This window comes from Panthera onca, chromosome F1 (assembly GCF_046562875.1).
Source record: "Panthera onca isolate mPanOnc1 chromosome F1, mPanOnc1 haplotype 2, whole genome shotgun sequence".
In the NCBI taxonomy this organism is placed as follows: Eukaryota; Metazoa; Chordata; class Mammalia; order Carnivora; family Felidae; genus Panthera; species Panthera onca.
Genome location: NC_138355.1, coordinates 47,045,535 through 47,070,500, shown reverse-complemented (window position 1 = coordinate 47,070,500; position 24,966 = coordinate 47,045,535). Strand labels below are relative to the sequence as shown.

Genomic DNA, 24,966 nt, shown 5'->3' with positions numbered 1-24,966 from the left:
TGGTGGGGAGCCAGAATGATAAGGTGCTTGCAAGCATATGCCCTCCCACAATAAGGAATTCCAGGAGCTGGGGGATGGGAAGAATGCCTGTGTGGCTCCCAGATGGCTGGGAAAAGGTTGGGAGAACAGGAGTTAATAGAGCTCATTTGAAAGTTGGCAGCGTGAACACCGAGAGGAGGGCGGCCTGGTAGGAAGTAAAAGAGTCAGCAGCACCCGTACAGGAAATGCCTGGGGCACTGGGAAAATCGCTGATTAAATGCTTTAAGAAAGGGGAACCCAGAGGCAAAGTCAATTCGTTGAAGGATCTGTGTAGTTTTAGTACTTTGGAGATGCCATAGAATCCCACTGTTGAGAGAGAAGAACCTCCAGGGGGTTCATTTAAGGGAGAGACCATTTTCTCGACACTGCAGGTGCCAGAGCTGTACCCGAGGGTTGCATTAAATCAACTCTAGGAGACTAAGTAGAGCTCCCTATTGGCACAGCGTTAGAATGCATTTCCTTGGGGCTGGGTGCAGGCCTGGACTGGCCAACTTTCTTCGGACACTGAGGTGGTGTGCAAACTCTTGTCTCTGTCAGCACTCAGTCCACGTTGCCACTCCCATCAGGAATGTTCCGCAGACAGTTAAAAAAAACCCTATACCCTTGGAGGAGGGCACCTTCCCTCTCGCCAGTACCTCATTCCTGATGAAAAATCACTGAATTGTGAGAAGGAAAATGTCCAGAGTTTGAAATTGGCAATTTCCAATCTCCAGCTCTGATTTTTCGCCTAAGGGCTTCGATTTTTCCTCTTTGATTCAGACTTTATAAAATGTTCCAGGTACACTTGAGAAGCATGTGTATCTGTCTGCAGTTAGGCACAGTGCCCGTATAGGTCACTCAGGCAAAGTTTGCTAGCTGTTTTTTCAAATCTCTGTATCTTTACTTAATTTATTTTGGTCTAATTGGTTAATCATTCATCAAGACAGGTGAACTAAATCTCCCACTGGGATTGATGATTTATCTGTTCCTTCTTTTCATTCTGTTCATTTCTGACTTATATATTTTAAGATTATGTTATTAAGTATATACCGTTTTCTGGTGAAAATGTCTACCATTATCTCTAATAATACTTTGCGAATTAAAATCCACTTGGTCTGATTTTAGGAGGGCTCTCTTTTCCCATCATTCTGCTTTAAATTTTTCTATAACCTTATACTTAAGGCATGTGTCTTCTCTTATAAGCAACATATAATTCAGTTTTGCTCAAAATCTCTTTGACGATCTTTTAATTTTACACGAGTCAATTTACCTTTACAATTAACTGATGTGTTTAAATCCACCAACTGGCTATATGCTATTTGTTCCACCTATCTCCAGAGCCTCCTTCCCTTATTTTTTATCTTCTTTTTCTTTTCCATTTTTAAAAATTCAGTGGAAGTCACCCTTCTGGTATATTCTATGTGTTTTGAGAAACCCACCACAATTAAAACACTGAACAGGTCCGTCATCCATCAAAAACAATCTCTAATGCTGTCCCTTCATAGTCAAAGTCCCTGCATCCCTAACCCCTGGAAGCCATTGCTGTTGTTCTAGATCCCAACAGTTTTGCCTTTACCAGAATCGTTCTTACCTTCTTTGGGGCCATTTCTTACTAACTGAATCTTCTCTTAGATTGGTAGCGGTGCTATTTCTATAGTGGTAACCCTAAATTACAATATACATATCCGTGACTTGTCAAAGTCTAATATAAATCAATACTCTTACTGCTTTTTGCACAATATTATTAAACCTATTTCCCCACCCACACCTACAGATAGATTCTATTGCTGTCATTTACACTAATTTTATATCTGCTTATCACCTCACCTGAAATTATTATTTTTTTAACAGTCAATATTCATTTAGATGTACAATATTTCTTTTCCTGCATCTCAAGGCTTCTATCTGGGATCATTTTCTTTCTGCATAAAGAATAACATTTAGGGGCACTTGCATAAAGAATAACACTGGACTTCGGCTCAGGTCATGATCTCACGGTTCATGGGTTCAACGCCCTCATCAGGCTCTGTGATGACAGCTCAGAGCTCACAGCCTGCTTTGGATTCTGTGTCTCCCTCTCTCTCTGCCCCTCCCCTGCTCATGCTCTGTCTCTCTTTCTCTCAAAAATAAACACTAAAAAAAAAAAAATACCGTTGAGTATTCCTTTTAGTCCAGGGCTGCTGGTGATAAATTCTCCAAGTTTTTACTTGCCTGAAAATGTCTAGTTCACTTTCATTTTTGGAAGACAGTTCTTTCAGCTTTTCATTCCATTGTCCCCTGTCTTCCACTATTTCTGCTGAGTGTCACCTGTCAACCTTGCTCCCTTGGAGGTAATGTGCCTTCTCCCCTCTCGAGCTGTGTTAAAGATTTAGATGGTCTCTGTCATGGTTCTCAGCAATTTTACTAGGATGCGCCTCCACTTTAATTTTCTTTGTGATTCTCCTACATGGGGCTCATAATGCTTCTTCAACCCGCAACTTGAAGTCTTTCTCTAGTTTGGGACAATTCACAGTCACTATCTCTTCAAACATTGTTTCTACCCATTCTCTTTGTTCTCTTCCTTCTGGAACTTCACGTGTATGCATGTTAGGCCCACTCACCATATCCCACAGGCCTCCTATGCTCTTTTTTTCATTTTCCATCCTTTTACCTCTCTAAACTTCAGTAGATACATTTTTTTCCAACATGTCTTTCAGTTCACTAATTCTTTATTCAGCTTTGTCTAATATGTGTAATCCATGCATTGAGCTCTTTCTTTTAGTTACTTTATTTTTTTCAGTGCTAAAATCTGAGTCCTCCTTTTTTTAATAAAAATAAAATTCACATACTACAATTCACCATTTTAAAGTGTACAATTCAGTGGGTTTTGGTAGATCCATAAGGTTGTGCAATAATCACCACTATCTAATTCCAGAACCTTTCATCACCCTACAAAGAAATCTCATAACTGTTTAGTACTCACTCCCACCCCTCCACCCCCACCCCCAGCTGCTGGTAACCATGAATCTACCTTCTGTCTCTATGGGTTTTTCCCATTTTGGGTATTTCCTATCAATGGAAACATAGAGCATGTGGCTGGCTTCTTTCACGTAGCATATTGTTTTTAAGGTCCATCCATGTTGTATCAGTACTTACTTCCTTTTTTGTGGCTGAGAAATATTCCATTGTATGGATATGCCACACTTTTTTAAATCCATTAATCATCTGATGAATATCTGGATTGTTTCCATTTTGGGGTTATTATAAATCATGCCACTATGAACATTCATGTACAAGGTTTTGTGTTGGCCTATTTTCAATTCTCTCAGGTATCTATGTAGGAAAATGGAATTGCTGGGTCATAGGGTAACTCCATGCTTAAGTTTTTGCGTAAGTCTTGTTTACATTTGTGGGGAACTGCCAAATTGTTTTCCATAGCATCTGCACCATTTTACAATCCCCCCAGCAATATCTGAGGGTTCCAATATCTCTATATTCTTGCCAACACTTGTTCTTTTCTTATTTTTCTTTAATTATAGCCATCCCAGTGAGTATGAAGTGGTATTTCATTGTGGTTTTGATTTGCAGTTCCCTAAGGACTAACAGTGTTCAGCATCTTTTCATGTGCTTGTTGGCCATTTGTACACCTTCTTCGGAGAAATGACTATGCAAGCCCTTTGCCTTTTGCAAAATTGGGTTGTTGGTCTTTCTGTTGTTGGGTTGTAAGAGTTTTTCATATATTCTGAATACTAGATCCTTATCAGATAGATGGTTTAAAAGTATTTTGATTCTTATTATACAGGTAGTCTTTTTTTAATTTTTTGATAGTATCTTTTGAAGCACAGAAGTTTATAATTTTGATGAAGTTCAATTTATGTATTTTTTTCTTTTGTTGCTTGTGTTTGGTGTCATGTCTAAGATAAGTTACCTAACCCCTTAAGGTCACAAAGATTTATGCCTATTTTCTGCTTTGGTGTCTTATCTAAGCAATGTTACCTAATCCAAGATGAAAGATTTATACCTGTTTTCTTCTAAAAGTTTAAGTTCTTACATTTACATCTTTGATCCATTTTAAGTTGTTTCTTTTTTATAATTTCCAATTTTTGTCATTTGATTTCATAAATGTATTAAACATAATTAATTTAAAGTTTGTCTGATAACCATTACAAGGATCTCCTGTGGGTATGTTGTTTTTCTTATAAGCACTGTATATATACAAAATGGTGAGTGAGAACTATTGGGCTTAGGGTGATAGTATCTTCCTCTAGAGAGGACTTAAATTTGCTTCTAGCTACTACTAGCCTAGATCACCTTAATCCAATTAGAGATTAAGGTAATTTGAAGCTAGGCTTCAGTCCCTGTGAGACCCCTGAAGTCTATTTCTGGTTCACCCTCACTTCTAAACTGCATCCCTGTGGGGTCTAAAAGCTTGAAGAAGTCTACCAGCCTCCCAACCCCCCCGCCTCCCATCCTTGGTCCTACATTCCAGTTTTTGCCCTGTTAGCCCTACAAGGCTATTAAAAGCTCTGCTTGGCTTCTTAGCTCTCAGTGATCTTTTCTAGAATAGCAGATGCCTCCTGGGGATAAACGGCTCCAAAGGAGCAGAAGGTTGGTCTGAATTACCTAAGCTGCCATTTCTAGAAGTTCAATCCAAAGTCTGAATTTTGACGATAGAGATTATGTTATGGTTAAATGTTACCCTCCCCAGGTCCAGTGCAATGTTGGATACCTAATAAGTACTAAAATATGTTTTGTTTGAAAGAATGAATTGATATTGGTAAAAGAGAAGGATTATCATATTTATGTCTTAAAGTTATTCATTTCCCAAGACACGGTAACCAAAATATTCTGGTAAAACAAAAGAGAAGCAAGCCTGAGGTTTTCAATATGGTTCCTCATTACTTCCTTAGGGGCTTTTCAAAAACCACAGTCCATCAAAGGGCAGCAGGGGGCTGAATCTACCTAACATAAAGGGGATCTATGAAATTAGTTGTAGTGGTTGAGAATCCAGATTCAAATCTCAGGCATTCTCTGGTAACCCAGAGTCCACAAAATGGAGAAACCCCACACTAAGTTCTAAAAATGAGCACATATAACGGGCCATTTGGGGGTCTGAGGAAGGTTTGGGCATCTAGTTCCTGGGACATATGTGAAAATGTCAGCTTCACTAGCTATCCCAAATTCTTTAGCACCACACTGGCCTTTCCCTTGTGAAATCAGCATAAAAACAGAAAGAAGTAATCCCTAACTTCTAATTTTCTCTCCAATAAGTGGCCATAAGTTGATGACTTTTCCTTCATGATACGTCTGACAACTGTCTCCGTTTCAACACTCCTGGCATTGCTACCACATGGCAGGCCCTTATTCCCCTGCTCCTGGATTAGAGGCCCAGTCTTTCTGAAGAGCTGCTCTATTACATCATTTGCCTATGAATCAACCTTCCATGGTTCCCAAATGTTCTCCGAATGAAGTTCAAACTCCTTGGTTGGGCATCCAGGGCTCTTTTCAGCTTTGTTTCAGCTACTCTCTTCATAAATACTCTGATTTAGCCAAACTGTTACACTCACCACCTTCTGAAGAAGCCTCACTCATTCCTGGGCTCTCTTTTGTCTTGAAGTAGTTCCTTCCATGTGGAAGGTTCTTCCTCCCTGCTCTCCCCACACTCACAAATGCCTCCTTTTCCATCTCTAATTATGATCATTTTCATTCACTAAAAACCCAGCTCAAATGTCACCTCTCTACTTTCTGCATAGGAAGCATTTAGGACTGTCTGATACGGGGTAAATCTTCAATATATATATTTTTGAAAAATGAGTGTGTGTGGTTGCGGGGGGGGAGGGATAAAATTTTCAATCAATGATGATATGGAAATTGCATATCTATTTTCTTAAGTTTATTTATTTTGAGAGGGGGGAGGGGCAGAGAGAGAGAGAGAGAGGGAAAGAAGAATCCCAAGCAGGCTCCACTCTGCCATCATAGAGCCCAATGAGGGGCTTGAACTCACAGTGAGATCATAACCTGATCCCAAATCAAGAGTCAGACGCTTAACCAACTGAACTACCCAGACGCCCCTATTATTTTTAACTAAACTGTGCCCTACATCACACTATATATAAAAAATGGTTTTATGGGGATGGCTTTGGACCATGATATGAAAGACAAAACTATGACTTTTAGAAGATGATACAATGGAATATCTTCAAGACCTTAGGGTAGGAAAGGCTTTCTTCAACGTGATAGAAAAAGCACTGACCATAAAAGAAAATGGGTTCAACCACAGTAAAATTAAGAACTTTTACTAACCAATAGAAAATATTTATAAAAATAGACAAGTCACAGTGTAAGAGAACATGTGCTTAACACATATAATCAGTAAGATAACTAACATTCAGGATCGGTACTTCACAAGAGAATATATCTACATGCTCAGTAAAAACAAGTAAAGGCCCTCACACTCATTAGTAATCAGAAAATGCACATTAAAGCCAATATGATAATAGCTTATATTAAAACAGTTAAAAATAAAACTACAGTTAAAATGAAAAATTTGACCATATTAAATGTTGGCAAGGCTGTAGAAAAATGAACTCCTCATACGTTGTTGGTGGGGGTACAAATGACTAATATCGTTTCGGAAAACAGTTTGGCATGAAATCGTAAAGGAGATTTCACCCCGCAATTCCGCTACTAGGTATATTCCCTGGAAATCTGGCCGTGTGTATGCCAGTGCGCACAGATGAGAATGTTCACAGTGGCATAGTTTGCTTTAGTCCCACACTCAAAACAACCCAAATGCCCACTGATAACAAAATTCACACTGATAAGTAAATTGTGGTGAATTAATAAATGGGCCCCTAAAGCAATGAAAAGAAACAAGGCAGAGCTAGATGCATCAGCGTGGGCGGAGCTCGCAAACTGTGGCAAACAGAAGCGGTGAGACTTGCAAAATTAAACCACGCTGTTTAGAGATGAATATCTAGAAGATGTAATTTAAGAAAAGCAAGGGAGTAATTATCACAAAATTAGGACAGTGGAGGAAACAGAGTTGTGACTGTAGGGAGTATTGCAAGGAGTCCAGAGGTGCTGATAAGGATCTCCATACCTGCTTGTGTGAGTGGTTGCTTGTGTGTTTGTTTGCCTTATTATACATACATATTTTAAATACTTTTCAAGTTTTTGAAACTGAAAAAAAGAAGAGTTCCATGATTGACTGGTGACATCTATCACAAATGCAGGAATAAAGTTTTTGCATTGGTTCACAGGTCTTCTTGAACAACCGAGCTGGATATGAGCTCTTCCTCTACTGCCTGTACTATATTCTGTAGCAATTATTATCCGTGGAACACCGTCTATCTATTATTTATGGTACACTTATCATAGCCACATTGTCTTGATTAGAACTATTTATGCAAACATCTTCCCCCCTTTCAACTATAGCATAAGCTTCCGAAGGATCTGGACTGTATCGTGTAGCTAGTAATTAATAAAAATAGTCATTATAGCTTACCTTTACCTAGTGCTCACTGTGCACTAGCCATTTACAGGCATAACCGTACTTAATCTTGGTAATAACTCAATGTGTTATTATTATCTCCATTTCAGGGATGCTCAGGCTTAAAGAGGTTAAGCAATTTGTCCAAAGGGACAGCTATCAAATGCAAGAGTTAGAATTTGAACGCACAAACTCCTATTCAATGCTATTTTGTCTTCTCATCTTTTTAAAAAAATTTTTTTAATGTTTATTTATTTTTTGAGAGAGAGAGAGACAAAGCGCAAGAGGGGGAGGGGCAGAGAGAGGGAGACACAGAATCCGAAGCAGGCTCCAGGCTCCGAGCTGCCAGCACAGAGCCCGATGTGGGGCCCAAACCCACAAACTGAATCATGAGATCATGACCTGAGCCGAAGTCAGACGCCCAACCCGCTGAGCCACCCAGGCGCCCCTATCTTCTCCTCATCTTGTACAAGGCCTTGCATGCTGTAAACACCCAATAATTATTAATTGGGTGAAAACGAGAGAATGAAAGGCCATAAAGTTTCACAGCAAGGAAGAGAGGAACAGTACAAAAGCATGTTGAAATCTTCAGGTGTATACTACTGAAAAGGTTGAGACTCCATCTATTAAAAGGAGAATCATGTATGTAGGGCTATAAAAACGAGCTTCCAGGATACTCTGGTCATAGGGAGTGAGTCCAAAACTTAACCAGCTTCTAAATCCATTTGGCTGTATTTGGATAGCTGGCAGTTCAAAGGGCAAATGGCAAACGCACGTCTCATGAAGCACCCTGGCCGCGGTGCAAGTGGAACTGAGCCAGGGGTTACCGATCACCGCTCTCCCACTGATGTGGCGGCCTGGGTGGAAGCCTTCAATGGTCCATCTGTTCTCACTTTGGTCTTGGGACTTTAGGATGAATGGGACGAGGATAGTGGTGAATGACAAGGGTGAGCACTGTCTTGGGGGCACTGCCCTACAGAGTTCAGGCACCAATCTTCTTGGGGAGCCCCAAAGAAGGGAGTAGAAAGAGGCATTAAGACAATGGATGCTTTCAGGAGCTCCCTTAGTGCCCAGCGGAGAAAGGGGAAGCAGAGGGAAGGTTCAAACACCCAAGGGAGAGGAAGGCACTTTTTGATCCAATCCAAAAACAAGAACCATGATCAGAGAATCACTTGCCATAGCTGAAGAAAAAAGAAAGTGACAGTGGGTCTTCCTGCTCCTGCCTTCCTGCCTTTCCAAGCTGGGCTGCCTCTCCATTGGAGATGAAGAGTGTGGCTGCAGGCTGGCCTCTCCCCTGATCGTCCCCAGCCCCCAGCTCCTGGGGACAATTGAGCTGTGTCTCTGGCATGTGTGGAACTGCAGGTCATGGCCATATTTAACGAGAACATTCATTCTCCACAGGCACTACGGGGCTCCTCAAAACGCCCTTTGTGTCACTGTGCCTTTCTCTCCACAGCACCCGCCCCCCCCCCCCCCCCCACCACACACACTAATTTAATCAAGATGTCCTAGCTTGTAGATGGAGTGGACTCGTCAGTTCCGCATTCTTTGTGGCATTAGAGCTTTGGAGCAAAATATGTAGGGCTGAAGCCAGCAGGTTGAGGAGATGGGGTCAGGGTCTCCAAGCCAGAGCATGTTAACTTTTTGTGTAAACCCAACGCATAAAGAGTGCACTAAGTTTGTGATACGCCCCTATAATTTTTATTTAACTCTAAATATTCTGAAGAGGTTGAGAAATGTTTTCTTAGGCAAGTACACAGACATTCAGAAGCAAAAGGAAAAAAAAAAAAAGGAAAGCAAAAGAAAAAAAAGAATGTATTCATCAGCACTGTTTCTAGAATGCAGAACTAGAAAAGAGAGCTTTGTCACAATTATGCCTGCTCCTTTTCTCCAGTCTCTCTTCCATTCACCCATAATTTTGTAAAATCGGAAAACTCTGTCTTATCTAGGAACCAGATTTTAATTCACATTTGCTTCTCTAGACCACAGCCAATATCCAGAGAATCTCAAAATTGTGGTGGAGAATTAAAGCAGTAAGAAAAACAAAGAAGCCATCTGGAGCCCTGGGTCCTCACCCAAGTTACCTGATCCCCAGACTCATGGTCTTTTCCTTTGCTGTGGTGTCTCTCAAAGAGGGCATCCCTGCTTGCTGCTATAACTTTCTGAGTTAATTTGTGAATGTCCAGCTGAACCTCTGAAGCCAGAGTCTTGTAGGCCAGAAGGACTCAAGTCTATTCAAGGAAGGCCGAGGCAGGGCATCTCAGACAATCCTATCTGATTAGGATACGTGTTGAAATTCCTCTCGTCAGCCTCAGATCCATTTTGCCGCAACCTCCCGCCTGGGATACATAACCCATTGCCTCCATTATCTGCTTGCCAGTTTAACTGGCGCACATCACCATGGACAGAAATGTAGTCAAAGTGCTATTGTTTCATGATGCATGAGGGGCTTTGTAGAAACCTAGCAAGGAGGCCTCCAGACTGTAAGGGGGGTCAGGGGGGAGAGGCGTGTCACCTTCATAGTTTTTGGAGCAAAAAGAACTTTGAGCTCGATTCCATCTCCTCCTGCCTGGGTGAAGTAGGCAACTGGCCTGGGGTCAGGACAACCCTAAATGCTTAGGCTAATCCCAGAGTCCTCATCTCATTCTACAAACCCAATAAGCTCCTAGTCAAAAAACTACACAGCTTTCCAGCTCCCTTACAAAGCTGTACTAAAAAAAAGTTTACTACTCCCTAGTAAATAAGCATCTCTCCTATGCTGCTTCTCAAGGTAAGAACTGAGTGCCTGCCCTTTCCCCCTCCCTCTCTTGGCCGACTTGCATATTCTCTTTTCTGGAAAAGCTGATAAAAAATGCTTCCCTGATCCTGTCACATCAGGAGACTACAGCCTATAGCCCTAGGTTTTGTGTGAGGGTAGAGAGCATTTAATCAGCGCTTGCTAAAATGAACTGAATCACCAGGGAGCAGCACCACAGTGCCTTATTTCATTCAGCTTGAACCTGAACAAGGTGTGACTTTCAGCCTGGCCTAACCGAGACACCTGACTGCACCCTGCAGTCAGGAATGTGCAGCTAGAATACACTAATCTGCAGTGAGAAGGCCAGATTTCCTACCTACAAGACTTCTGATCCAGAGAGAGTAGAAGCCTGGCTTTCCTCCAGGGCTGGTGGGAAAATGAGGCAGAACTCTGTATAGCCCCGAGCTACGTAGCGTCAGGCCAGAGGCAACAAGCTCACATCAGGTGCTTACATCTAACCTGGGGAGGAAACCCATCCCGAGTGTCAGAAATCATCTGCTCTGATTACAACACCCTTTTTAATCTTCCTTGCCCAGGAGAGGATATGCGCTGATAACTTCAATAATGCCAGCAGGTACAATTAATTTCCATTCCTGCTCTTCATATACTGTTATGTGAAGGGGACTGGAAGGGCAAAATTCAGCCCCACTGGGGCTGCAGCCTGCAGCTCGGAAACAGGCAGACTGATCAGAATCAGCACGGCAAACCTCACCCTGTGTTTCATCAGAGGGACCAGTGCTAACCTATAAGTGCTCAAGAGACCTGCATGGCCTTCAGGGCAAGGCTAATTCTTTTGTGGTTGGGTAACAGTGACTACAGAATTAAATTAAATTAAATTTAAAAGCCCAGGCAGGATTTGATAGGGGTCTAATGGACATAGTAATTAAGCAAGATTTAATCAAAAGGATACAGACATATTTTATGTTGTTTCAAAAAGGAATACCTATTTTATTGGTCCTTGTGTTCTGCATTTAATATATCCCTAATGCAAAGTTTTTTTATGACCCTATCAAAAGTTTTTTTTTTTTTTTAACTAAAAACTTGCTAAAATCAACTAGAAAAGGCTACCTAGACTTATGTGACATTTCTCTTCCAAAGCAGTTTCATATCCTTTGTCACTGTTACCCTCACACCATTTCTAGAAGGCCAAGTGAGCATGAAGGATGTTTTCTCATTCCATTTACAGATGGGCCCACAGAGGTCTGGGAGGGTCAGTTTCTTGTATAAGGCTCACAAGATGGTAATGCTAGAGTTGGCAGAGATTTTTTTTTAAACTCCCTGTCTTAGGCTTATGCTATTTATTATATTCCTTCTCACCATTAGCTGAAAGGATAAGAAAAATGCTCAGAACCTCAATGGAGGTTCTACTGAGGACAACAGAGTCCCCCAAGGTTCCAAATCCCAAGTCTAATGGCATCTGCTCAGCTCCTGTTCTTCCTGACCTCTCCGGAGTGCCTTTCGGGGAGCCAGCTTCTTCTCAGCCATGTGACTCATTTTCCTGTTGCCCATTTTAATTTGCTCTTACGTCCTCTTTGCTGGTTCTCCGTCTTTTCTCTAGGCTTCAACTGCCCTCTTCTCTGAATACTCACTTTCATGGCTTCAACTATCGGCTTTGTACGTGGTCCGTGTTCAGATCCCCCTTCCAGCCCTCATCTTCACTACATCTCTGTGCCGTGTGTGGCGCTGAACCAAGGAGGGCTGGGGTCATGTCCTGGAAAGAGCACTGACTGGAGGTTAGAAGACCTGGTAGGTTTGGCCCCAGCTCTCCTACTGCCAGCCTGGGTGACCTAACACAAGTCACGACTTGCTGGCTCTTCGATTCTTCACTAATCACAGAGCAGGATGAGAGCCAGTGGCTCTTTCACATACTTTCCCCAATAAATGGCAACTCCAACTTCTGATGGCATTCAGATCAAAATGCTTACAGTCACCTTTTTTTAAAAAATTTATTTATTTATTTTGAGAGAGAGAAGAGAGAGGGGGGAGAGTGGGGGAGGGGCAGAGAAAGAATCCCCAAAAGGCTCCATGCTGTCAGAGCAGAGCCCCACTCGGGGCTCGATCCCGCGAACCATGATCATGACCTGAGCTGAAATCAAGAGTTGGACACTTAATCAACTGAGCCACCCAGGTGCTCATCTTAGATGTCTCTTTTTATCACATGCACATTCAATTCAGCAACAAATACTAATGGTTCCATCTTCAAAACACATCCCAGAGTGTGACCACTTCTCACAATCTCCGCATCCACCACCCCGTTCCAATCTGCCATCATCTCCTGCCTGAGTTTACAGAAGTCTTCTCAGCAACCCTTCCTATTCTGTTCCCACCTTGCTCCTCCTTCAGTCTTAACACAGAAGCCAGAAAAATCCTACTGAAGCAAGAATCAGATTGTATCATTCCTTTGTTCCAAATCCTCTCATGGCTCGTGGCCTCCAAGGCCATTCCGGATGCAGCCTGCCCCCAACCCCCAACCACATCTGCCACTCTTCCTCTTCCCTCCTGTGCACAAGGCCCTGATGCTTCTCTGACCAAATAAGCACACTCCCATCTCATGGCCTTAGACATGCTGGTTCCTCTGCCTGAAAGACCTTCCTGGGGGAGTAAAATCCCTAATTTCCTTTAAGAATCAGTTCAAATGCCAACTTGTCAGTGAGATCTTCCCTGACACCCCCCATCCCCCCGCCATATAAAATAGCAATACTCCCACCACCTCTATCCTCCTTCCCCTGTTTTATTTTATCACCATCCAGCATATTATACATTTACTGCTTCATTTGTATATTGTGTGTTTCTCCTACTAGAGCACAGGCAATCGAGACTTTTTCTGTTCTGTTATCTGCTGTATCACAGGGCTTACCACTGTGCCAGAAACATGGGAGGCACACTGTCAATATTTATGGAATGACTAAATGAACTTTGAGTCCTCTCTAACATTTACCTCCTCCTACCTCATGTCAGGTTACTTTCCCCTATCTAGAATGTCTTTGTTGTGTCTTTTAGTAGGTCCCATTCTTTGAGTTCCCACTGCCATGAGCCAAGAATTGGTTTCCATTATCCCTCCGAACTACTGTAGTAGGCCTCCAGATAGTTTCTTCCACCCTAAACCACACTGAACACCACTGCCAATGTCACCGTTGATCATGATTTTCAATATTTCATTGCCCTACCTAAAATGAACAACGGCTCTCTTTGTCCTGTAGCTGGACCACCTTGAGCAGGCTTTCAAAGCACTCAGGGTCCAAGCTCATCCCACCTACCTCTCCCATCACTGGCCAACAGGAAGCTTCTGTTGCTGTCTTATGGGGAACGTCTCTAATGGGGACAAAGAGGTAGGAGAGGAAGTTGGCACCAGATAATATGGAAATATTCAAAAGATATTTCCATAGGATAAGAAATAGATAATGAAGAATTCTGGCACCATGTAATTAAAAGAACATCAGCCCAACTCTTTCCCTTCTGTGAAGCTTGCCCGATCACCTTTCATGAATCTGTTCCTTTTCCAAGCTTCTATAGACAACTCATTATCTGCATCCCTCATTAAATTGGTGTCTTAAGTTGCAACCTGCTTCAAGAGTCTTTGCCTGTCCATCCAACTGAAATATAAAAAAATCCAAGAATTTGAAGCATGTCTTAAGCTTGCTCTGCAGTACTTTTATAGTGGCAAGTTGAATACTGAGCGATTATACACAATCAAATAGTAGTTATTAAATTGAACTGAATAAACAGGTAGTGGTACTTGTGCTCCTGAATTTGAATAAAGCACTGCCCTTTTCTTTTAAGGGTCCTGAAAGAACAGGCAGGTGGGCTATGTAGTTTTCCTGCCTGAGAATTCAAAGGCCCAGAAAGGCCACTGACTCAGAGGGCTGTGAAAAGAGAAGGCTTTTTTTCTACTCTCCACCCTCAAAATGAACATCAAAAAGAAAACAAGGTCATGGGAAGAGGCAAGGCAGGAAAGGATGCGATGCTTATGTGGGCAGAAGGACTGGATTATCTTGGCTTTGGCAAGAAGATGATTAAAGCTAGAGAATGGGTCTCCCAGTTTGCCCTCTTTATTTCCTCCCTACCCTATATGAGAACACACTGCTGAAAAAGATTAGCTGAGAGACAAAGACCACCCGGATGGGGAGAAGGCACAGGGGCACACTCTCCTACGTGAGCATAACCAAGCTCCACAGAGCACTTTTCTTTCCTTTCCTTTCCTTTTCTTTTCTTTTTCTTTTTTCTTTTCTTTTCTTTTCTTTTCTTTTCTTTTCTTTTCTTTTCTTTTCTTTTCTTTCTTTTCTTCTTTTCTTTTCCTTAACTTTAACTGAGGAATAATTGGCAAATAAAATTATACACATTTAAAGTGTACAACATGATGATCTGATGCACATATACACGTGGAATGATGGCCGAGATCAAAATAATTAACACATTCATCACCTCCCATAGTTAGCTCTTTGGCTATGTGTGTATGGGTGGTGAGAATACTCAAGATCTACTCTCAGCAACTTTCAAGTGCATTATACTGTGTCATTAACTGTATGCCATACATTAGATCCCCAGCACTTATTCTTACAGCTAAAAATTTGTGCCCTTTGACCTGTATCACTCCATTTCACCCTCCCTGAACCCCTGGCAACCACCATTATATTCTGTTTCTATGAAATTGGATTAAAAAAAATTTTTTTTTACATGTAAGTATTACCATGCAGTGTTTGTCTTTCAGTTAGGATACTGCCCTTCAGATTCCTCCATGTTGTCACAAATGGCAGGATTTCCTGCTTTTTTATGACTGAATAATATTCCATTGGACGCGCGCGCGTGTGTGGGCGCACGCATGCACACACACACACACACACACACACACACACACACACACACACATATCACGTTTGCTTTACGCGTTCATCTGTTGAAGGACATTTCGATTGTCTCCATATCTTGGCCATTGGGAATAACGCTGCAGTGAACATGGGGTGCAGATATCTTTTTGGATACTGATTTCAATTTCTTCAAATATAGACCCAGGAATGGAAGTGCTGGATCGTACGGTAGCTCAATTTATAATTTTCTGAGCAACCGCCATACTGTTTTCCGTAGTGTGGTTGTACCAATTTACATGCAAACAAACAGCATATGAGGATTCCCTTCTGTCCACATCCTCACCAAAATTCGTTATCTCTCGTCTTTTTGACCATGGCAGAGCACTTTCTTCTCAGGTTCTACTGACTCTTATGACATGCCAGGAAGCCAGAGTGAGGCTATGAGCAATTTCCTGCACTGTGGAGATGAGGAAACTGTAACCCTGCACAGCGAAAGTACTCCACTGTGCCGCCGGGGGCTCAGGCACAGCTCTGAGGTTTAGATTCCCAGCTGAGCTTAGAGACAATGAGGAAGATATAAAAGGAAGAAAAAATAGGGGGGAAACCCTCTTCCTTTCCTCACATCAGAAGTAGGGTATTTCCAAATGAGAACACAGACGAAACTAGTCACTCTAAAAACAACTAACTTCCAAGAAGATGCCAATGAGATTCTAGACTGCTTCTGGATGTACAAGAACGTGATCCAGTAGAGTCAAAACCACCCAGCCAAAGAACCATAAGGACCTTATGAATAAGCAATGGGACAGCCACAAGATAGAATGCTGGACAGTCATCAGAAACAAGGCTTTTCAAGAAGTTGCAAAGACAGGGTCAAAATACTCACTTAAAATGTCACATGAAAAAAATTACACAGAATTTAATATACAATATATTTCTAATTTTCTAAAGAAAAATGCACATAGAAAAAATATTAGAAGGGAATAACTGATTCCCAGTAATCATTTTCTTTTTATTATTTTTGTTTTCCAGATGTCTTCAAAAAACACATTATTTTTTCAATTGAAAAAAACATACGCTAAAGGGTTTTTTGGACTGCTTCAAAACTCAAAGGAAACATAAAATAAAAATTGTTATTTTTGTTACTTCTCCGCCCCGTTGCCCGGCCTCGGCAATAACTTCTTAGCTCAGCAAGTGGATGATTCAGAGAACTCTTGAAACCATAAGGGGGGATGCTCCTAGGTTCCTATCATCTCTTGAAGACAAGAATTAGTCCCAACAATTAAAATCAACCTATAACTGGAAGTTTCATGTTGACTAAATATCAGGAAAAGCTAGATATAGACCCAAATGACTTCTGGAGCACAGAGTAAAGGAAGGGGGAGAGAAAAAAGAAAAAAATTAAAAAACCCCTGAGAGCTGGGCTTAAACGCAAAGAAAGGTAAGATCGAGTAGAAAATCCAAGAAAAGAGATCAGAAAAAGTCCACTATCATGTGGAAAGAAGAAAATGAAAATGGAAAAACTAAAGCTGCTATCTCAAAAGTAGGAGAATTTATTCTCCCCCCCGCCCCCACCACTCCACCGCCATTTTACACAAAAAATCATGCTTAGACAAGCAGGGAGAAATTCAAAGGAAAACTCTTGACAGAGATAAATAGGAGAATCAAAAGAAGCCAGTCCTTCAAGAAGGGAGGCTGAAATCAAAGATGCCCGCCCCCCCCCCCCCCACCCCGCCCCGTCTCTGTCTGGACAAGCCAGGCAAGATGCAGAATCAGAAGAGCACAGTGGACAGTCTGGCCCGGCAGAAGCATCTAAATGCGTGACTGCAGAATGCACGGGCCCTTAATTCCCTGCACAAGCCGTGGCCCTTTAGCTGACCAGTATAATGACTGCCACCCTGCTCCATGTGAGGCCACAGAGCACAGGATGTGAAAGAGATGATGCAGGGGAAGCACGCTGCCTAAGCCATCAATCCCAATTTTGCCCCCAACCGGTTCTATAACTTTGAGTCAATTGTTTACCCTCTCCGTCCATGTGCTTACGTAGAAGTGGAGATGATAAAACCATCTTGAAGGCTTGTTGTGATGATTAAATGGGTTAATACCTGCAAAATACTTAGCATGGTCCCTGGGCATGGCTAGCACTCATTAAGTATTAGTTATAATGACTATTATTTGTATTATTGCTGTGAATCTTATAACAACAACAAAAAAATTGGGACCTAGTCAGCTTTCACACCATTAGTGGAATTTCTCCTGAGAGTAGTCAGTTGGTATACACTACTGTCTTTTTGCATGGTGCCTGATGAGTTGTATTAAAAATCCTCCCCTTCTCTCAGGGAGGCATCTTGCAGTCAAGTGAAAGAGGTATGGAGATGGTAAAAAGTAATTTGGCTAGAATCATCGTTGATGTTAAAACCCTCAGATGAATGACTGAATTAACACCCAACATTTGTAAGACAGCATCACATTTAACACCAGATAATGGCCCTTTTATCATGTGAGAAGAAAAATCTAACTGCAAAACGGAGGGTTTGAACTGAGGGGCCTATGTTTGCATCACTATCAGCAGGTTAACCAGATATTAAATATTTCCTAATGTTATACCACATGAAGTACCCAACCTCACCTATTACTCACTGTAGTCAAAAATGTGTAACTTGAATAGATTTGGCCATTGGAACCAACTTCCAATTTATAGGAAATACAGGATACAGGAAGAAGTTAAGCAACACCACAAGGAAGCCACCAGACACATCTAGAAGTGAGACAATCTGCAGGACAAGTAGCCTGGTCTACTCAGCAAATCGGTGTCCTGGAAAAGGAAAGTACTAGGTTAAAAGAGACTTTAACGGACCTAAGAACCAATGTGCATTAGATATTAGCTTGGACAAATCACTTTCAAGGACATTTTTAAGATAATTAGGGAAACGTTTACATGGCCTGGGTATTAGATGAGATGAAAATTTAGAGATGAAATGGAAAAGTGAAGATCTCGACTACAAAACAGTATGTAATACAACCTGGCTTTTCATTAGAATACCTCTGCTTCTTCTATTTTCTACCATGTACATGGTTTGAAAAGATTATCCAAAAGAATAGAGAGCAAGAGGAAGAGGGAGAGGAAAAAAGAGAAAGAAAAAAGGAGAGGGACAGTGAAGGGAAGAGAAGGAGACGGGGAGAGGGAGAGGGTAGGGGGAAGAGAGAAGCAGGTTTTGAATTCACTATTCTTAAAGCTCAGATTGGGACCAGGCTCAGCAGTGTGATCTGGCAACAACTATCTTCTGAAAATACTACCTGTAAGTCCTGAAATGTGGATGGTAGTGAGATACAGTAGAACAAACAAGGGAGTTCAAATTCCACTGTCATCTCTTTGTGGTCTTACTAAAAGTATTCTACCAGTGTGAGCTTTAATGATTTCAACTATACAATGGGAAGAAAAATAACCTTCCTATATAATGTATAATAGCAACATTATCCCTAATAGCCTCAAAAGGAAACTGCCCAAATGTCATCAATAGTAGAATAGATAAATCTTAAAGTTTCATGTCAGGAACCCAGGAACCCCGTCAGTCCCAGACAGACTGGGACCACTGGTCATCCTAGCTGCTGCCCACTGCAGAGGAGATGGGAGTTTGGAGTTCAAGGCCTGCTTTCTATGGAAACCTCAGAAAGGTCATGTCTTAAGTATACAGACTATGTTCCAGAACTAAGGACAAAACCAAACCAGACTCACTTTAACAAAGCACAGAATGAATTCTCCATAGGTTCAAGGTGACCAACCAGTAATTTAACTGCCTACTAGAACAAAACTTAACAGTTTTCAGAGGGATGATAAGGACACCTACAGTCTCTATAATATATCAGCTAAGATGTCCAATATGTCCTAAAAATTAGTAAACATGAGAAAATAATGAGATCCATGGTCAAAAGAAAACCCAAGAAATAGAAACAGAACCACAGATGATGTAGGTGTTGAAAATAGCAGATAATGATTTTTAAGTATTGCTACATGTGTTTTAAAAATAGCAAGAGAAAGGAAATTTCAGATATTATATTGGACACTGAAAAAAAGAACCAAAGTGAAAATCACGAAGCTAAAAAAATATAGTATCTAAAATAAAAAAAATGAATGGGATAGTGTTAATAGCAGATTGTACACACAAAAGAAAGGATCAGTGAACTTTAGAAATCATCTCAGCTGGGGCGCCTGGGTGGCGCAGTCGGTTAAGCGTCCGACCTCAGCCAGGTCACGATCTCGCGGTCCGTGAGTTCGAGCCCCGCGTCAGGCTCTGGGCTGATGGCTCGGAGCCTGGAGCCTGTTTCCGATTCTGTGTCTCCCTCTCTCTCTGCCCCTCCCCCGTTCATGCTCTGTCTCTCTCTGTCCCAAAAATAAATAAAAAACGTTGAAAAAAAAAAAAAAAAAAAAAAAAGAAATCATCTCAGCTGAAGCACTCAGGGGGGAAAAAAGGCCTGTTTCAATGACGTGTGGGACTGTATCAAACAGTCTAACAAACATGAGAGGAGTCAAGGTAAGAAGTAAAAATGGGATGGAAAAAAGTATTTGCCAGATATTTTCCCAAATTGAGGAAAAAACACTACCCACAGTTCCAGAATAGTTAGATCTTGCCCTTATCCAAGTCAAAGAAATACAATGGCAACCACACTTAGACTCATCCCAAACTGCTGAAAACCAAAGGTAAAGAAAAGATATTCAAAGCAGCTCTCACGATGAAGAGAAACAAACTTACAGCTGTAAAATAAATAAGTCATGGGAAGGAAAAGTACAGCATCAGGAATATAGTCAACAATATTATAATAATTTTTTAATGTAATAATTTTGTACAGTAAACGACACTTATTGTAGTGAGCATTTCGTAATGTATATGATTGTCAAATCACTATGTTGTACACCTGAAACTAATATAATATTGTATGTCGACTATACTTCAATTAAAAAAAAAGCAACCCCCAAAACATTACCTACAGGGAACAACAATGAACCTCACAGTTGACTTTTCATCAGAAACAGTGGAAGCCAGAAAACAAAAGAATGACATATTTAAATTGTTGAGAGCATATTTTAGGATTCCATTTATACAAAAAAAATTTTTTTTTTTTTTTTTTTTAAAAAGCAGGCAAATGCTTACATTGTGTTAGAAGTCAGGATAGTGACTACTTTTCAAGGGGAAATGAATGGAAGGGGGCAAGAGTGGGGGCTCATGGGACACTGGAAACACTCTTTTCTTTATCTGGGTGCTAATTACATAGCTGCTTTCCGTTTGTAAAAATTCACTGAGCTGTACACTTTAAGATATGTGCATTTCTCTAAGTATTTTAAACTTCCATGAGAAGACAAGGGAAAAAAAACCCTTGTAAAATGCATGAAAGGATTAGAGAAAATATACATTTAGGACCTACTACAGTGTATCACAGTGATAGCAGGCATTTTATGAAAGCTTGTTATTATTGGTCTTATCACCATCCTACAGAAAGTTTTGGGAGATCTAAGTGGTCTGAAGAGCAGACCGGAGAGGCCCTAAGCTCCCTGGGGGCAAACCTAACTTGTCAATTTCATCTTAAGCTCTTTTAGCCTGCACAGTGCTGTGTTTACAGTATTCACTAAAATTCTCACTGACTAGTGCGTTTCCAGTTTAGGAGAATATTCAGACACAAGGTTGCACTTGGACAGTTTTGTTTCTGCCCACTGCATCTCACTTCATACTTTGTAGTTGTTCTTCAGATTCTCCTAACTATCTGTTGACTTATCCTTATACCTTTGAATGTTACACATGCAACAAATACCTTGCTCTTTCAGGAAAGGCTGATAGGTGCCTGAGAACTAAGACACCAAAAAAGCCAAGCATATAAACTAACCCAAGCAAAAGACTACAGGCATCTTTGATGCACACGCTCCCTCTGAGCTGAATCTTCCTAAGTCCAAAAAAGCCTAGACCACCCAGAGAGAAGCCCCAAGGGAGAGGATACAGATGCTGCTGACCTAGTGTCACAGAAACCAAAGCTAAAACACCACCAACAGCACTAGCTGCAAAGCTCCCCTCAGTGTTGGCTTTGGCAGCAAACCTGACGCCCCTTATCAGCAGAGATACCTTTGAAGTAGCTGGCAGCCTTCCACCCTCTACGCAAATAAGTTCAGCTTGCCATCCTATTCTTTTCTCCAAAGAGGATCTCTTCATCAGATATGAGAGAATAAAGCTCAATTAATCACAACAGATTTTCGCTACCATCAAGACACACTGGGTAACAGGAACAGCTGTCTGTAAAGCACCGCGCCACGCCACGCCGTTCGTGATCATGTTATAATGTGGAGGAAGCCCAATCAATTGCAGATACTGTGTTCCGTCGAAACGAGGTGTAGGATGGACTAGGGAAGAGAGGGAGGGGTAAATCAGTCAGCTACTCCTTCTCCCAAACATGTCTCCAGGTTCAACTCTTTCTCAGAAGGGCAGAACACAACCTTTGGAAGTCCGTTCTTTCTCCATTTATTGAATCTACACTACCTACCAGGAACATTTGACTATACCAGCATTGTGGATCACTTCTCCTTTACTTATTTATGACAACACTACCACAGAACATGCCTCCTTATAGTATCCAGTCTCCTCACATAAGCAAAGCAGCTGGACTCCAAAACTGTAGAAAATCCTGCCCTCATCTAAAGGGGACAAACAGGTAGGTAGGTAACATGCACCGCTTTCGGTTTCAAATCTCCTTTATCCTTTTATACTGCCAGACCCATTTCCTTGGTGCCGAATGAAATCTGATTAGTCGTGGCAAGTCTCTTGTGACCGATCAACCAATGGGAAAGGATACCCGGAGACCCTAGAGAAAAGAATTAATTGTGCCCTCCTACATTTCTTCCCCAGCACCCTTCTTATATCTCCCACTTTCTGCAGTGTGACTTATTTATCTGAATCCAGATTTACCCTTTGTCACCCTCCAAGAATAAAGTAGAGAACCACAATGGGTTGCCCAGACAAACCAGTCTAAATGCTTCACCATTATTGCAGGGGCAAATGTGGCTCACCTACAAGATAGATACATATAGACAGGATCTTATGACTTCAAATGTCCTTTGTGCTCTTAGGTTTCCCCAAGATGGAAACCAGAATACCTACAATAGTGGTTCTCAACCCTGGCTGTATGCAAGAATCACCTAGGCTCATCCCAGAGACTGATTCAATTGCCCTGGGATGGGGCCTTGGCATGTTATTTTTAAAATTATTATTATTTAAAAAAAAATTTTTTTAAGCTTATTCATTTTTGAGAGAGAGAGACAAAGCATGAGCAGGGGAGGGGCAGAGAGAGAGAGAGAGAGAGAGAGAGAGAGAGACAGAATCCAAAGCAGGTTCCAGGCTCCAAGCTGTCAGCACAGAGCCTGACGCGGGGCTTGAACTCACAAACCGTGAGATCATCATGACCTGAGCTGAAGCTGGATGCTCAACCAACTAAGCCACCCAGGCGCCCCTAAAATTATTATTATTTTTTAATTTTTTTTAATGTTTATTTATTTTTGAGACAGAGAGAGACAAAGCATGAACAGGGGAGGGGCAGAGAGAGAGGGAGACACAGAATCGGAAGCAGGCTCCAGGCTCTGAGCCATCAGCCCAGAGCCCGACGCGGGGCTCGAACTCACAGACCGCGAGATCGTGACCTGAGCCGAAGTCGGACGCTCAACCGACTGAGCCACCCAGGCGCCCCTAAAATTACTTTTTTTAATCAACTTTAATGAGGCATAATTCACATAAAATAAAACGTATACATTTGAAGTGTATAGTACCAGTTTTGACAAATCCACACACTCATGTAACCACCATTAGAATTAAGATTGTAGGACATTTCCATAATCCCTAAGTTTCCTTGTGTCCCTCTGCGGTCAACCCCTCACCCTACCCTGGCCCCAAGGCAATCACTGATTTCGTTTCTGTCACAACAGATTAGAACTATCTTTTCTAAAATTTCATATAAATGGAATCATACAGAATGTTCTCATTGTGTCTGGCTTCTTTGAATCAGTATAATGTTTCCTGAGTTCATCTACATCATTGTACCCATCAGCATTGCATTTCTTTTTATTGCTGAGTCGTATTCATATATGGATATACCACAATATGTTTTTCCATTCATCTGTTGATGGATATTTGGGTCATTTCCAGTTTTGACTATTATGAATATAATATGAGTCTCCTAAGGCACTTATAACAAATTACTGTAAACTTGGTGACTCAAAGCAACATGCATTTATTCTCAGTTTTTAAAATTTGTATTCAGTTTATGTAAGCTAAACAAACACCCAAGAAAACACCATTTCTCCCACCCCCCCACCCCCCTGCCTCTTGCAACCACCAGGTTGTTCTCTTTATCTATAAACCTAGGGTTTTTTTGCTTTTGTTGATTGCGCACATAAGAAAGACCACATGGTATTTGTCTTTCTCTGTCTTATTTCAGTTATTAGCACAATGGCCTTCAGGTCCATCCATGTTGCTGCAAATGGCAAGACCTCAAGCTTTTTTTTTTTATGCCTGAATAATATTCCATTGGGTATATACACTACAACTTCTTTATGCGCTCATCCAGTGACAGACACTTCTGTTGCTTCCATACCTGGGCTACTGTAAATAATGTTGCAATAAACACACAGGTGCATCTATCTTTTGGAATTAGTGTTTTCATTTTCTTCAGATCAATATTCAGAAGTGGAATTGCTGGGTCATATGGTAGTTCTGTTTTTAATTTCTATTCTCTTACAGTTCTGGAGGTCAGAAGTCTAAAACCCATTCCACTGGGCCAAAACCAAGTATCAACAGGGCTGCTCTTCCCCTGGGGGCTTTTAGGGAGAATCTGTTTCCTTGTCTTTTCCAGCTTCTAGAGCTGCATTCCTTGGCGCATGGCCTCCTCCTCCATCCTCAAAGCCAGTGGCCTAGCATCTTCTCCCTGTAACTCTTGCTTCCTCTGCTTCTATTGCACGGCCTTCTCTTTTGTCTGTAATCTCCCTCCACCTCCCTCCAATAAGGACACTTGTGACTGCATTAGAGCCTACTTAGATACTCAAGCATAATATCCTCATCACAAGACCCTCAGACTCATCATATGTGCAAAGTCCTGTGTGGATAAGGTAAATTCACAGATTTCGGGAATTAGGACATGGACATCTTTGGAAGGGACCATTATTCAGCCAACAACAAAAGCTATTATGAATAATTAGGTACAAGTCTTGGTGCAGGTATTATTTTTATTATCTTTTGCGTAAATACCTAGCCTTGGAATTGCTAGATATGGTAAGTACACACTCAACTTTATAAGAAACAGCCAAACTATTTTCCAAAGCGGTAGCACCATTCTACGCTCTCACCAGCATCATAAGAGAATGCCATCCATCCTGACTACCACTTGTTAGTGTCAGTCTTTTTAATTTTAGCCACTCTGGTGAGTATGTAATAGGCTTAATGGCCATTTATATATCTTTTTACTGAAGTGTCTATTAAACTCTTTTGCCTATTTTTAAAGATTTGGGCAGTGTGTCTTCTTATTATTGAGTTCTATGCATTGCAAATATATTCTCGCAGTCTGTGATTTGTCTCGTTTTCTTAACAATGTCTTTCCAAGAACAAAAGTCCAAGAGTTGATGGTGTCCAATTTACCTTTTTTTCTTTTATTGTTCATGCTTTTTACATCCTAAGAAATTTGTTTCTTCAAGGTCACAAAGATTTTTTTTAAAAACTCCCCCAGTGAGTCTCACACACAGGCAGCATTGAGAACTACCAAACTACTGATCTATAGGGAATTTAACATAACTTGCTCAATGTAACCTTCCTACCATAGAAACATAGGCTAATAAAGGCAAAACAAAAGTATAG

The 24,966-nt window shown here is 41.3% G+C and overlaps 1 protein-coding gene across 5 annotated transcripts in view; it reads right to left on the bottom strand.

Moving 5' to 3' along the window:
• The window catches only part of SRGAP2 (SLIT-ROBO Rho GTPase activating protein 2), a 233,672-nt gene that overhangs the window by 86,642 nt on the left and 122,064 nt on the right, over positions 1-24,966 (bottom strand). The window lies entirely within an intron of this gene.